The sequence below is a fragment of the Emydura macquarii genome, unplaced genomic scaffold (assembly GCF_026122565.2).
Source record: "Emydura macquarii macquarii isolate MOO-44397 ecotype Brisbane River unplaced genomic scaffold, CSIRO-AGI_Emac_v2 contig_26, whole genome shotgun sequence".
Classification (NCBI taxonomy): domain Eukaryota; kingdom Metazoa; phylum Chordata; order Testudines; family Chelidae; genus Emydura; species Emydura macquarii.
The window spans coordinates 22,092-36,218 of record NW_027130163.1 but is presented as its reverse complement, the minus strand read 5'-3'; the positions used below and the strand labels follow the sequence as shown (position 1 = coordinate 36,218).

Genomic DNA, 14,127 nt, shown 5'->3' with positions numbered 1-14,127 from the left:
AGTGGCCGAATCTATTGACGACATGTGGATGTCTTAGTGCGGCGGGTTAGGGTGGGGGACCCAGGAACCAGACAAATCCGGCCCATTAGCCTGTGGGTTTTACAGCCCTAAGCCTGTAACCAGAGACCTGCCCTGCCCCGGGAGACCCAGCGCCTGCCCCAGACCACGTGGGTCAGGAGGGAAATGAGGGCTGGAGACCTTTTTATCAGATCTGTACTGACAGCAGAGGATACGAGATGGGAAGTGAAATTAACAAGCACCGTGGTGGAGGGGATGGGGGTATCACGGGGTCTGGGGCCGCCTGAGGGAGGGGCTGAGAGTTGCAGGGCAGCAGTGTGGGCTAGTAGCCAGAGCACAGACTTGCCTCTCGTGACGCCTGGATCCTGTTCCTGGCTCTGCTACTTGGTTGGCCTTAGGCAAGTCACATCCCCTCTCTGCCCCTCAGTTTCCCCATCTGGGGATAATGATCCCGACCATCTTGGTAAAGTGCTTTGACATTTCCTGAAGGGAAGAGCCTGGGCCCAGATCCTCAAAGGTATTTTTACTCCCGGTGAGGTAAAGGGGAATTAGGCACCTAAACACCTCCTAATATCTGGGCCTATTTGTTCTTGCTTAGCCCTAATGATCTTTAAGGCTCAACCCAGCTTCCCTTCTTCCTGCCCCACCGCCCCTTTATCCTCACCCAGCCCTGCATCATTCATGCACGCAACGTCCAATGTACAGGCCAGGGAGGGAGAAGGCAGGGTGAATTGTTCAAACAACACATATTTTATTCAATATCAACATACTAAATAAAAAATAGTTAAATACTTGTGGGAAGTAGAGAGAAAAAAAGAAAAGAAAAACCTGAAAATAAAAGTTGGGCCCAGCTCAGAATGCATGAAGCAAAACATTCAAAATTTCAACCATTTTCACACAATCGTTTCGTTGGGCGATTGTCAGGGGCTGTTCAATTTGCCCAGCCTTCCTTCATGGTGATAGGTTGGCTGTCTAAATGACATGGCCCCATTCCTGGTCTCTGGTTGGGCGAAGACAAGACCCAAACAGAGACATCTGGGGACAGAAGCGAGGCAGATGCAGAGTATAAATCCGGATAGACACACCATAGATGCTCAGGAACGTGGCCCCGAGAGACAGCTAAGGGAAGCAGCTCTTTGGGCACAGAGTCTTGGCTGGAAAGGCAGGCTCAGGACTGCGAACAGAGGAGCTCTCTGCTGCTGTTTGATTCTGACTTTCAAGATTCCTGGTAAATAAACCGGATCACATCAAAGGAAATACCAGACTCTATCGTTAATTTGTGCTCCCATCCAGAACACAGGCAGGGCCTTGAACATTGACCGGCCGCTGGGGGTGACAACAGAAGAGAAGAAAATTTCAAACATCGGTGGGGCATTTTTAGCCGCAAGGCCATTTCCGGACTGAGCCCTTCATAGCATTTCTCTGACAGCAGAAAAAAATACTCAGCTCTAAAGCCTCTCAGGGGTTCCACGCAGGCAAAGAGCCTGGTATGGCCAAGCTGGCCCGTTAAAGGGGAGCATCTCCTTTAACTCAGTTTCTGCAGAGTTTCATTGATCCAGGGGATGAATTTGGAGATTCTCGTGTATATGCTGGGGGGGTGCCCGGATGGATCTCCGTTGGAGACGATGCCCTGGACCACCCCGTCGCACACCAGCGGCCCGCCAGAATCGCCCTGCCAATACGGAGAATAACATCAGTAACCAACATTACCCAGCCCGGCCTGTCCCCCAGAGATCTCAGATTGCATAGGGGACGGCCGATCTATGCTACCAAGATCCAGCTCTTGCCATCAAACAAACCCCACCTGGAAATGGGTCGGCAGAGAGTGAAATCCACAGCTGGGCAGAAGGATGTGCCCGTGGAAAAGGCAGTATCCACAAATCGTAACTTTCCACAGAAAAATTTTGCTTTTGATATTCCCAAGAATTTTCCATTTTTGCATCAGGAAAATGGAAATTTCAGGTCAGTTCATCCGAAATCAGAATATTTCTTTTTTTAAAAAATGACCTAAAACATTTAATGTGGTATCAGTTTAACAAAATGTTCAACTGCTTTTAATTATCCCTGCCTTGGCTTATGGGAGTTGTAGTTCAGGTCTTCAGTTTCTCCTAAGGGCTGAGCTTCCTTGAGGACTACATCTCCCAGTGCAACCCAGGCTTGCCTCTGCTTGAGCTGTCTGGGGTATCATGGGAATCACAAGACTCAGTGCATTGTGGGAGATGTAGTCCAGGCTGGGACTACATAATAGAAAATAGCGGCCTGAACTACAGCTCCCAGAAGGCAATGCATGGCTAAGGAACTGCTGCTTAATCTTGAATGTAGCATTTTGGGTGAGCTCAACAAACCAGAATCTAGAATCATAGAAATGTTGGGCTGGATGGGACCTCAAGAGGGATTCGAGTGTAACCCCCTGCACTAAGGCTGGAGCGAATAAACCTAGACCATCCCTGTCAGGAGTTTATTCAACCTGGTCTTACAAACCTCCAGCGATGGAGATGCCACAGCAACCCTAGTTACCCTGCAACTCTCCTTAGGGTTAGAAAGTTTTTCACAACACAACCATTATCTCTCTGGCTGCAGATGAAGCCCTTTTCTTCTTGTCTTAGCTTCACTTGACACGGAGAACGTTTGATCACTCTCCTCTTTATCAGAGCCCTGAACATTTTTGAAGAGGGTCATCATGTCCCCCCTTCAGCCTCATCTTCTCTAGCCTAAACATGTCCAGTTCTTGCAGCCTTTCCCACAGGTCAGGTTTTCTAACCCTCTGATAATTTTTTTGCTGTTGCTGTTTCTCTCCTCTGGACTCTCTCCAATTTGTGGGCACGGACGGAAACGTTGCAATCTCTGTCATCTCAGCACGTTTCCTTGTGGCGGAAAATGTCGAAACGAAGCATTTCGACATTTGTGAGTCAAACCTGCTTTTTGCAATTTGCCACTCTGCTGAAAATTTTGAAATCTCAGCTTTCCTTCAAGAGCCAAGGGGAGAACGTCGCCATTTCCCACGGGACGGGAACCCTGTGTTTTCCCCCTCAACTCCAGTGCAATCCTGGCCCTACAGACGCCAGCAGTGAAGCTCCGCCCAACGTCTGCGGGGCCAGGATTTTGCCCAAGGTCCTGTCTGCTGGGTAGCCTCAGGATTGAGTTCTCCAGTAGACCCGCCCGTGATGGGGAGGGGTAGAGATGCTCAGAAAATGTAGCGGGGGAGGGAATGGGGTGATTTGTCATCAACATTTTCCCTGGAACATTTTGTTAAAAAAAATCAAAGCCCCAAAATGTCTCGTCACAGTGCATCATGGGAGCTGTGTTTCAGGTGCCCCATGGCCTTATGGGAACACAGGACTGGAAGAGTCCTACTGGGTCATTAAGTGCAGTTCCGGCCATCCTGGGCAGCTCTGCCTTTTCATCCCATCCATAAATATGAAGCTCCATCAATTGCTCGCCCCTCCAGCTGCTCTCCTTGGAGGTTGTTCCAGGTCCTCCCACCTCTGATGGACAGAAACCGTCTCCTCATCTCCGGCCACCATTGATCCTGGCCCAGTTTATCCCCATTTGGATTGTCCTGTAGCTCCAATAGCTTCTCTCCCTCCCTGGTGTTTCCTCCCCCCCAGAGTATTTCTACAGCAACCAGACCCTGCTCAGCCTGTGTTTTGGGCTGAACAAGTCCAGCTCTTTCATCAGGCCGGCTCTCCGTTCCCCTGAGCGTCGCACCAGCCCTTCTCAGCACCGGCACCAGCTGGGATCCTTCTTTCTGAGACAGAGCTGCCCGGAAACATGCATCAGATTCCAGCTGTGCCCTGCCCAGAGCCTTCACCGCTGGCCTTAAAACCTCCCCTCTGCCTGCTGGAGGCACCTTGGTTGCTCCATCCCCGGGTCACATTGGCTTTGTACCCAGCCATGGCCCACAGCCATCCTGCATTGACTGACATGCCCAGGTCTCTCTCCTCCTGCGGCGCTTCCAGCGGAAGAGCCCCCCCGGCTCAGAGCAGCCATTTCCTTGTTACTTGTGATAAATTTCACCCCGTTTCCACCAGTCTTGCACCAGAGATGTCCCTGGCTGGGCTGCGTCTCCCATGATGCACCACGGCATCTCATCCCACAGCAGTGCAGCATGGGAGAGGCACGGCCGTGTGGTTTCCATCAGCTCAGCTGGTGGCAGGCTAGCAACTCTGGGCGGGGAGACATTTACCTCGAAGACTGCTTTGTTGGCGCTGGGGTTGCCGGCGCACAGCATGGTGCTGGGGTTGTAATGTCGGTACTGCTTTCTGCACAGCCCGTCCAGAACCACCTCCTGCTCCGCCTGCTGCAGCCTGTCGGTGGTGGTGTTCACGCCGGTCCGACCCCACCCGGCCACGCTGCACTGGGAGCCTGGCCTGACGTGGTGATCGGCCTCTGGCAGGGGGATGGGTCCCACCCACTCACTCAGCTCTGCGCCACGCGACAGCTGCCACGGGTGAGAGACAGAGAGAAAAAATGGATCCGGATCAGGGCAGGGATCAGAGCAGGTGAGGGCCAGTACCACTGGGCTAGAGCATGGACGTGTGTCCAGGGAGTGAGTGTGAGGTTCCTGGGGGCAGGGGGATGGGATGGGGGCATTGCCTGCAGTTGTGTGAGGTCACAGGGAGCTGGGGGATGAGATGGGGTGGTACCTGCAGCAGTGTGAGGTCACAGGCAGGCTGGGATATGGGATGGGGCGGTGCCTGCAGGAGTGTGAGGTCACTAGGGGCGGGGGATTGGATGGGGGCGGGGCCTGTGGCAGTGTGAGGTCACAGGGGGCAGGGGGATGGGATGGGGCCAGTACCTTGATCAGCATGATGTCATTGTCCAAGTTCTCATTGTTGAAGTCGGGGTGCTGGACCCAGCGTCGGGCCTGGATCCGTTGCCAGTTCTGTCCTGGGTTTTTAATGTCGCAGGCTCCCATGTTGACAAAGATGTTGCTGGAAAAGCCAAGGGGGGAATATGGTGGAGTAAGTCCCCATTGGACGGCAGGAGTGGCTCATGCACAGACCCCAGCCCTGTGCTGATGAATGTTGGGGGAAGGATGCACCCCTCTAGCGCCCGTACCTTTCCCATCTCCATCTCCTCTGCCCGTGACCCCCCTCTCCACCCACACCTCGGCTAGGGCCGCCCCACGGCCGTCACTCTTCTAGGAGTGTGAAGAGGTTGAGTCCCTGAGGATCGCAGCTGGGCTGGTAAATAACCCGACCGTCTCTCTTGGGAAGGGCTGAAATGGGCTATCCAACTGGCCTGTAGCTTTGCCGGTCTGTCGTCTACCCACACGAGAAGCGTTTCAATGGTGGGATATCGCGATGGCCTCATGGGCAAAGCCGGCTAGGGCAGACCTGGCACTTGTTTGAGGAATCCCAGATAAGCCGGACTTGGGATCTGATCCCCCCCAGAATAGAAACTGGGACGTTTAACTAAACTCTGCAACCTACCGTTGTGCAACTGATTAACACGGAGACCATCTTATGCACCTACGTATGGATGGACTTCCTCCTTCTCCCTTAACCCTAACCCTAACTCCTCCTCCTCCCATTGGCTAAGGAAACCCTGAAATACTGAGCAAGGAGCCGTTCTCCTCTCTAGGGTGACCCATTGTCCAGTTCTGGGTCTGAGAAGCGACGGTCCAGGGATCACACCCGAGAAGAAGCCAGGTTTCCATTGAGTGAGGTGACTCGAGGACAGGGTTTGTCCTTATCAGAGCAAATACGTACGTCAGCTGGGATTGTCTCCCTCCGGGGCAGGTCTAATCTGGTGGGTTTGGGCTTTTAAATCTAACCGGCACCCAGGCAAATTGGTAATTTTCACATCCCATAAACGCGTCTAGTCTTTGGGCAACATCTTGCCGGCCCCGATCCCACCCCAGGCCGGGGGACTGGCTGGGGAGGGCACATTTCTTACCCCAGGTTGCAATTACAATGAGCCGCCGACACCACCACGTCCTCCCGGATGAGGAACCCGCCACAGCTTCCCGCCGACCCGATTTGCAAGTAGGCCATGTAGGGCCGGGAGCCGGGCGGGGCTTCCTGGCCCCCGATGACCTGAACTGGAGAGAGACGGGGAGGGTGTCAGAAGGGAGGCTGGAGAGTGGAACCACGGTCCTGATCCTAATCCCGCAGGCCAGGCCCCTTCTAGTCTGGGTCAGCCACTTGGGCCACCCAAGGATGGTGTTCCCTGGATCAGCCCCTCAGCTCACCCCACCCAACCTTCCACTGGATCAGCCCCTCACCCCGGCGGGCCTAGTCTATCCCCATACATGTACCTACATGCACCTGTCCATCCATCCATCCCTGATCTCATACACACCCATCTGTCTGTCTGTCTGTGGGGCCACCCCCTGGCCATCTGACCTGTCAGAGAACTAGGCTAGGGATTCCCCAGGAGCCCCGGCCCCATTGTCCTGCCCCCTGAGACTCGCCTGAGCCTGACGGCTAATTCTGTTTCCCTGCCCTGGGGTGAGTTACGTTGCCCATGGGCACATTTGCCCTGTCCTCACCACTGGAGCCGGCAAAAGTTTTTCAGCAAATAGCCAATTTGCTGGAAAATGCAATTCCCAGAAAAGAAGACAAATTTTGTTTTGGCCACTGGGAAAGGAAACATCTCAACTTTTTGCTTTGAAATACTCTTTCGTGTAGAAATGGAGGGATTATTCTTTTAAAACAAAAACAAAAAAAAAAAAGTGGGGAAAAAGCCCTACGGATTGACCTGAAATGAAATGAAAAAACACCCCCCAAATTGTTTTGGTTTGAAGGAAGGGCTTGAAATACACCGCTAATTAAACCAAATAAGGGTGAAAAACACCTGAAAAGGACCCAAAATGAAACCCAAAATGGGAAAAAAAATTTGCTCCAGGTCAAAGGAAACACCCCAAAGCAAATGAAAAATGGAAACTTTTTGCCTTGGTATCAAAATATTTTTAGGGTTTTCACTTGGGTGAGAAACAAATCCTTTTAGGGAGGAACCCAGTCCCGCCCCCCCGATTTTACGCTTTCGTCGCTGAACCAGAAAGTCAATGGTTCGCTCAGCCGTGCTCCCAGCGTCAGCCCTCCAGCGACCGGGAAACCAACCCCTCGTTCATCAGCTCTACTCACCAGTCGGGGACAGGATAAAGGCCGCAGCGAATGGGAGGAAGGCCGTGGAGATCAGAAGCTGCAGCTGCATCCTTGGTGCAAACCGAGGGGCTGGGGATGGTCAATCTGTCTCTGCCCCAAGGTTTATCTAGACCGGGCAGCGGGGAGAGGACCCTGGGAAGAGGTGACCCAGGAAGTGGAGGGTCATGTACCCAGCTCCCAAGGAATTCCCCATCAGCAATGTGTCAGGGGTGGAGCTTCCCCGAGAGGAAACCTCTTGCCACATCGGTGCCCGCATCAGAGGAGGGGTTTCCTTCCTGCTCCGGTGCCCTCCGTGCCCCTGGCGGAGGACGCGGTTAACAACGAGTCCTCCTAGCTGCAGATGGCAGGATCCCCCATGTCTGTTCTGCCCCCGGATTCCTAGATCCACAGATGTCTGGGCCAGCAGGGACCGTCCCCTCTGCCCTCCCGAGTGACCCAGGTTGGAGAACCTCGCCCAGCTCCCATGGGACCGAGCCCGGTCCTTGGTGATCAGCGAGCGCATCACCCGGAAAGGGATGCCGGCTGGGTCTAACACCACCTGGAGATGGAGAGTTGCTTGCCCCAGGTGAATCCCCCTTCCTGTCACACAGTGAGGCCTCCTTTCCAGCTGGATTTTGTCGGGCCTCAGTTTCCCCCCATTGGATCTCAGTCTGCCTGTCTCTGCTGGATGGAAGAGCCCCCCCCGGGGATCCAGCTTTGCCTCCCTGCAATGGTCCTTGTCCCCCGTGTGCCAGGCACCTCTGCATCGACTTGTGGAGAAGCTGAACAAACCAGGTGCTTCCTTTATCTCTCTGGCAGGCTTTTTCCCCAGCCCGCGAATCGTTTGCTAGCCCTGTCCTGACCCCTCCCCAGTTTGCTGCTGCCCCTTTTAAAGTGCACACCCCAGAGCTAAGTGCAGGATCTCAGTATCCTCCGGGAAATACCACGCCCAGTCCTGGCTCACCATGGCCCTGTTCACACGGCCAGGGATGGCACCAGACTCTTGTGCCGCAGTGACGCACGGGGAGCTCGGGGCGGAGCCACGTCAGTTCGAAATAAAGTTTGGCTGAAGAATTTCACCCCAGCGGGGATTGGAAGAATGAAGCTGCTTTAGGAAGGATCCTGGTTCTCTCGTGTTTAGGTCTGGGGGTCCTGGGGACACTGAAGGCAGCATCAAAATCCCTCCGCAAGCTTTCCTCAGCCCCCAAAGGCTAACTTGGGTCTCAGCAGCATTGCAAATCTGGCTGCTTAGTCAGAGATCCTCTGAGTGTCACAATGGGTTGTCCACAGATTGGTACCATCTATCTATCTATCTATCTATCTATCTACCTCCATACACACCCACTATCTATCTATCTATCTATCTATCTATCTATCTCCATACACCCCATCTATCTATCTATCTATCTATCTATCTATCTATCCCCATACACCACATCTATCTATCTATCTATCTCTGTCTGAAGAGATCTGTGAGCCATCAGTGATTATCATCGAGAACTCACGGTCAACGGAAAGGATCCCAGAGGACTCGACAAAGGCAAAGATTACATTGATCTATAAAGAGGGGAGTAAGGGAACTCAGGGAATTATAGACCAGTCCCCATTATTTTGGGAAGAGAATGGAGCAAATAATCAAACATTCAAATTGTAAGTGTCTAGAAGCAACATGCCTTTGCTAAGAACAAAACACGCAAACCAACCTCGCACCCTTTGACGGGGTAACGAGTCTGGTGGATAGGGCGAAGGGGTGGATTGATTTATCTCGAGTTTCGTAAGGCTTTCGATACTGTCTTGTTGGAAAAAGTGTTCCCAGAGACTAGTTATCAGTGGTTCCCAGCCAAGCAGGAAGGACGTAACGAGTGGGGTCCCGCAGGGATCAGTTCTGGGTCCAGTTCTGTTCAATGGTTTTAGACAATGGCAAAGAGACGACCCTTTGAAAGTGTGCAGAAGACACCCAGCTGCGAGGGGTTGCGAGTCCTATGGAGGACAGGGTTAGAATTCAAAAGGATCTCGGCAAACTGGAGAGATGGTCTGAAATAAACAGGCCACAAGTGCAATGATGCAAAGCACTCTATTGAGGAAGGAATAATCAGTTGCACAAATAGAAACTGGGAAGTGACTGCCGAGGAAGGATTGCTGGAGAAAGGGACTTGGGGTCAGAATGGATCATAAGCTAAATACGAGTCAGCAGTGTCACAGCCTTGCAAAAAAACGCAAACATCATTCTGGGCTGTATTAGCAGGAGTGTTGTAAGCAAGATCAGAGAAGTAATTTTCCTGCTCTTCTCTGTGCTGATTAGGCCTCAACTGGAGTACTGGGTCCAGTTAAGGGCACCACAATTCAGGAAAGTTGTGAACAAACTGGAGGACGTCCAGAGCAGAGCAACAAAATGATTAAAGCTCCAGAACACATGGCCTAGGAGGGGAGATGGAAAAAACTGGATGTCTTTAGTCTGGAGAAGAGAAGACTGAGGCGGGACATGATAAAAATCTTAACTACCTAAAAGACTGTTATAAAGAGGAGGAGGATAAAATGTTCTCCTTAACCTCTGAGGATAGGACCAGAAGCAACGGGCTTAAATTGCAGCAAGGATGGCTTCGGTTGGACATTAGGGAAAACTTCCTAACTGGCAGGGTAGTTTAGCACTGGAATAAATTGCCCAGGGAGGTTGTGGAATCTCCATCATTGGAGATTTTTAAGAATAGGTTCGATAAACACATGTCACAGATGGTCTCAGACCTGCCTCAATGCAAGGGATTGGACTAGATAACATACCGAGGTCCCTTCCAGTCCTATCTAGCTATCTAATATTTGAATTGTTCAGATCTTATTTGTTTAGTTAAATTGGTTTGTTGATTTAATTCTGGGTAATTGTTTCAGGTTAGGTTGTGCTTAGTAAGGTAGGAGAGTGATCCAATGTTGCAAATGTCTTTCTTATGGTGGAAAAGCCCATCCATCCATCCATCCATTCTCATACCCCTCCATCCATCCTGAAATACATCCATCCATCTATCCATCCCCATACACACCCTTCTACCCATCCATCCATCCATCTGTATATCCATCCATCCCCATACAAACCCATCCATCCATCCATTCTCATAACCCTCCATCCATCCATCTATCCCAGCCATCTGTACATCCATCCCCATTCAAATTCATCCCAGTCATCTGTACATCCATCCATCCTGAAATACATGCCCATAGACAGCCTTCTACCCATCCATCCATCCAGCCAGCCAGCCAGCCATCTGTACATCCATCCATCCTGAAATACATCTATCCATCCATCTATCCATCCCCATAGACAACCTTCCCCAAACATATCCATGCATCCATCCATTGATCCATCCCAGCCATCTGTACATCCCTCCATCCCCACACCTAGATCCATAGATTCCAAGGCCAGGAGACACACCTGCCTCTTCTTCCTCCTGTCTCTACGTTCACAAAGGCCATGTAGAGTCTGGAGTGAGGCCGGGCTTCCTGTCCCCCGATGATCTCCCCTGGCAGAGCCCCGAAGAGAACGCATTAGGGCAGCCCCCGAATCCAGCAAGCTGCTGTAACCTTCCTCTGCTCAAGATCAGGCCCCGTTGTGCCTGCACAAACTGCACAAACCCTGTCCGAGATCTGTCCCCGTTGTGCCAGGCGCTGCCCAGACGCAGCGTGGGAATCCCTGCTCCAGAGAGTTTGCCTAGGCAAAGGATGGAGCCTTCTCCCCATTTCACGCCTTGGGGAATCCAGCCACAAAGAGAAAAAGTGACTCACTCCCCATCACTGGCCCTGAGCAGTAGAATTGGAAAACGAACCCAGGAGTTCTGATGCCCAGCCCCCCCTTCTCTAACCACTAGACCACACTCCCCTCCCAGAGCCAGAGACTGAACCCAGCAGTCCTGGCTCCCAGCCCTCCCGGCTCTAACCCACAGGCTGCCCAGACCTGCATTTCCTGTCTAGGCATCGACTGTTCACATCAGCCCTTACTGAGCTTCTCTGTGCTGGCCACCCGCAGGGGAGTTATTACGGTGCCACAAGCCCTTCCTCTCCCCTTTAGCTCTCTGCCCACCTGCCCCCCACTTCACAGCTCCTCACCCAGGTACCGGGCCCACACCTATGCCCCCCAGGCCCCTCGGCCCAGGGGCTGCCCAGCTGGGTGCTAGGCACACACCGACAGCTCTGGTGGATGCATCTGACTCTGGGGAGGAGCCAGGGTTTGCAGACAGCTCCGATGGCACCAGGCGCTGCTCCCTATTGGGTTGGGGGACCTATCCTCTGTGTACTCACCAGCCAGAGCGCTGGGGGGCAAGGGAAAGGCCACAGGGAGCAGGAGCAGCAGCAACATCGTCAGAGGGAGTCCGGAGACAGGGGCGATGTGTCTGTATCTGGGGTCATTTATAGACTCGGCCTGGGCGGGAGGAGGAAAAGGAAACCACAGCCCCCGAGGAGTTCACAGGTGGGGTGAGTCATTCTGCAGCTGCCCTGCAGAGCTAGGAGAGAGCAATCCCCGGGGCCATGCACATCTGGGGTCCTGCACCCCCTGGGGTCCTGCACCCCCTGGGGTCCTTGCACATCTGGGGCCCTGCAGAGCAGCTTATAAGCAATGCCCCACGCCCAGAGTCCATCTGTGCAGAATCAGCTGCAGCCAGGGGCCCTCCACACGGGGGCACATCTGGGCCCTGACTCAGCCAGGAGCCATGCACATCTGGGGCAGAGCTGAGCCCTGGTGCAGCTTACACAGCCCCCCACACACGCTCCGTGCAGATAGCTGGTGGGGTGTGCAGCTAGAGCTTTGCCGACCACTTCCTGCAGACGTCTGTGTCGGAGCAGTGATGGGGAGGACACCTCAGTGGGATGTTTCCACCTGCCAGGTCAGGTCTTGGCTGTCTCAGTTCCTGCACAGCCCACCACATGGGCTGGGGGGGGTGGGGGGGGGGTGGGAGATCAGGCTCTGCTGGGGGCTGCCTCTGCTAGGGCCAGACACAGCTGGGGCTGCACCTCGCTGGAACCCCACCTGTCTCCCTGGCATCTGTGCAGCACTGGGTACTGGGCACATCTGGAATGGAGCTGAGGGAGCCACCAGCAGCTAACAACAGAGTCTCAGCTCTCGCCCCAGCGGGCGCTGTTGAGGTGGGAGCTGTGGTGTGAGCAAAGCATTCCTTCTGGTGAGAACCCAGCCCCTTGATCTTTCTCAACTGGCTCCTCTCCCGCAGGGTGGGTGTGAGCCGGGGGGAGGAACATGGGGCCAGGAGACCAGATACCCCGCCTGTGACAGCACCGCTCCCCACAGACACCTAGACTGGGGGGCAGAAATAGTGAATCTGATTCTCAACCCCCCTGAGTCCCCCTGAACCTCTCTGAGCCAGTCTTGTACAGGAGCCAGCACCACCTTTAAATCAGAGTTAGCAGGAGGGGAGCTGCAGATAGTGTATGGCAAAAGCTTTAAAGAGACTGGGACCCAGGCGTCCGGGATGGTCAGTGCCAGGCGCTCACCCTAGGGTGCTCCCAGAGCTCCCACCCCTGGGGGCAGAGACTGGGACATGGGATGGGACCCAGGCGTCCGAGACAGCAGTTAATGGGGCCCAGATGCTCTACGCAATCACTGTTAACAAGGGGTAAGGGGCGCAAGCGAATATGGAGATGGAGAGATGGGTGGGGAGAGGTGGAGGTGCCGTAGCCAGAGAGAACCAGCCCTGCCCACCCTGAGAGTCGTAGCACCCAGTGGGCTTGGGGTGGAACGCCTAAAGTCCAATTTTCCCGTGGAAAAATAAAGAAAGACCTTTGGTGATCAGCTGTGAACAAGTCTTCCCCTGGGTGGCTGTGTTGGAAAATCCCACCGTATGCTGCTCCTTGCTGTTCTCTGCATTATGCTGCCACCTAGACCAAGATCAGGGCCCCCATTGCACCAGGAGCTGCACAACCCCACAATCCCTGCCCCAAACAGCATCCCGTTCAGACACTGCCAGAATCCTTCTTCCCATTGTGCAGATGGGGAAACTGAGGCGCAGGGCTTGTTCTTAGACCTGTCTGAGCGGTTTGGTTGCTCGGTTCCCGTCAGCACTCTTTGAAACTCCCAGCCCCGGGGACGGGACAGAGGTCCCCGCAGGGAGCAAGCACTGATGCGGGAAATTGTCCCAGATTTCTTGGGCACCAGCCCTGTGCGTCAGCCCCGCGGCCAGCATCCCTGTGCGGGGCACGGGTTGGCAGAGGAGTCCCCTTGGAGCCCAGCCCTCAGGCTGCCCTGAGAGCCCCAGCTGTGGGGATACCTAGAGCCCCCTTGGCCTAGCAGGATCCTCACTGCTGCCCTGCCGGGAGAGAGACCCACTCCCCACAGCCCTCTATCCCCCCACACTCACCAGCCCCTGGCCCGGGGGGTAGGAGAAAGGCTGCAGGGAGCAGAAACTGGAGCAAGAGCCATCCAGGCTCAGGCACGGAGCCTCTGCCTCAGCCCTGGGGGTTATATGGACTGAGAGGGGAGGTCAGGACCTGGTGACCACAGGGGCACAGATCCTGCTGCCTGGTGACCCCCATCCCGGAAGGGCAAAAGGTGGAGAAACACCTCGGGGAAACCTCAGTGTACAGCTGGAGTCCTCTGTGTGCTGGTGCCCTAACCACCTGGCTGAGGATCCCCACACCCCCATCTACCAGCATCAGAAATGCCCCTGTGCTGTTCTTCCCCTCAATTCCCAGACCCAGAGATTGCAAGGCCAAGAGGGACCACTGGGACCTTCCTGCCTGACCCCCCTCTGAGACCCCCCAAGCTCTTTCTTTGCCCAGAGGGAGATTTTACCCCCTTTTTCCTGCCGGAGAGTGGCCCGTTTGGTGGTGTTGACAGCCGGCTGAGGGGTGGGCTAGCTGTTTGTGTCTGGAGGACAGTTTTGTGGCCGCTCCCCAGCCTCGGAACGGGTCTTAGTAACGCTGCACCACAGAATTTGATAACGTTACACACCACACCTCTTATACCAGGACAATGATGATCAGCAAATTATGAGTTTTCCAATGATACCACCCAAAGGGGACT

General features: G+C 54.1%; 1 pseudogene; it reads right to left on the bottom strand.

Annotated features, from left to right (window-relative positions):
- Positions 1–1,543: 1,543 nt before the first annotated feature.
- On the bottom strand, positions 1,544–7,296 carry LOC137163784 (duodenase-1-like; annotated as a pseudogene).
- Between the last annotated feature and the right edge of the window lie 6,831 nt (positions 7,297–14,127).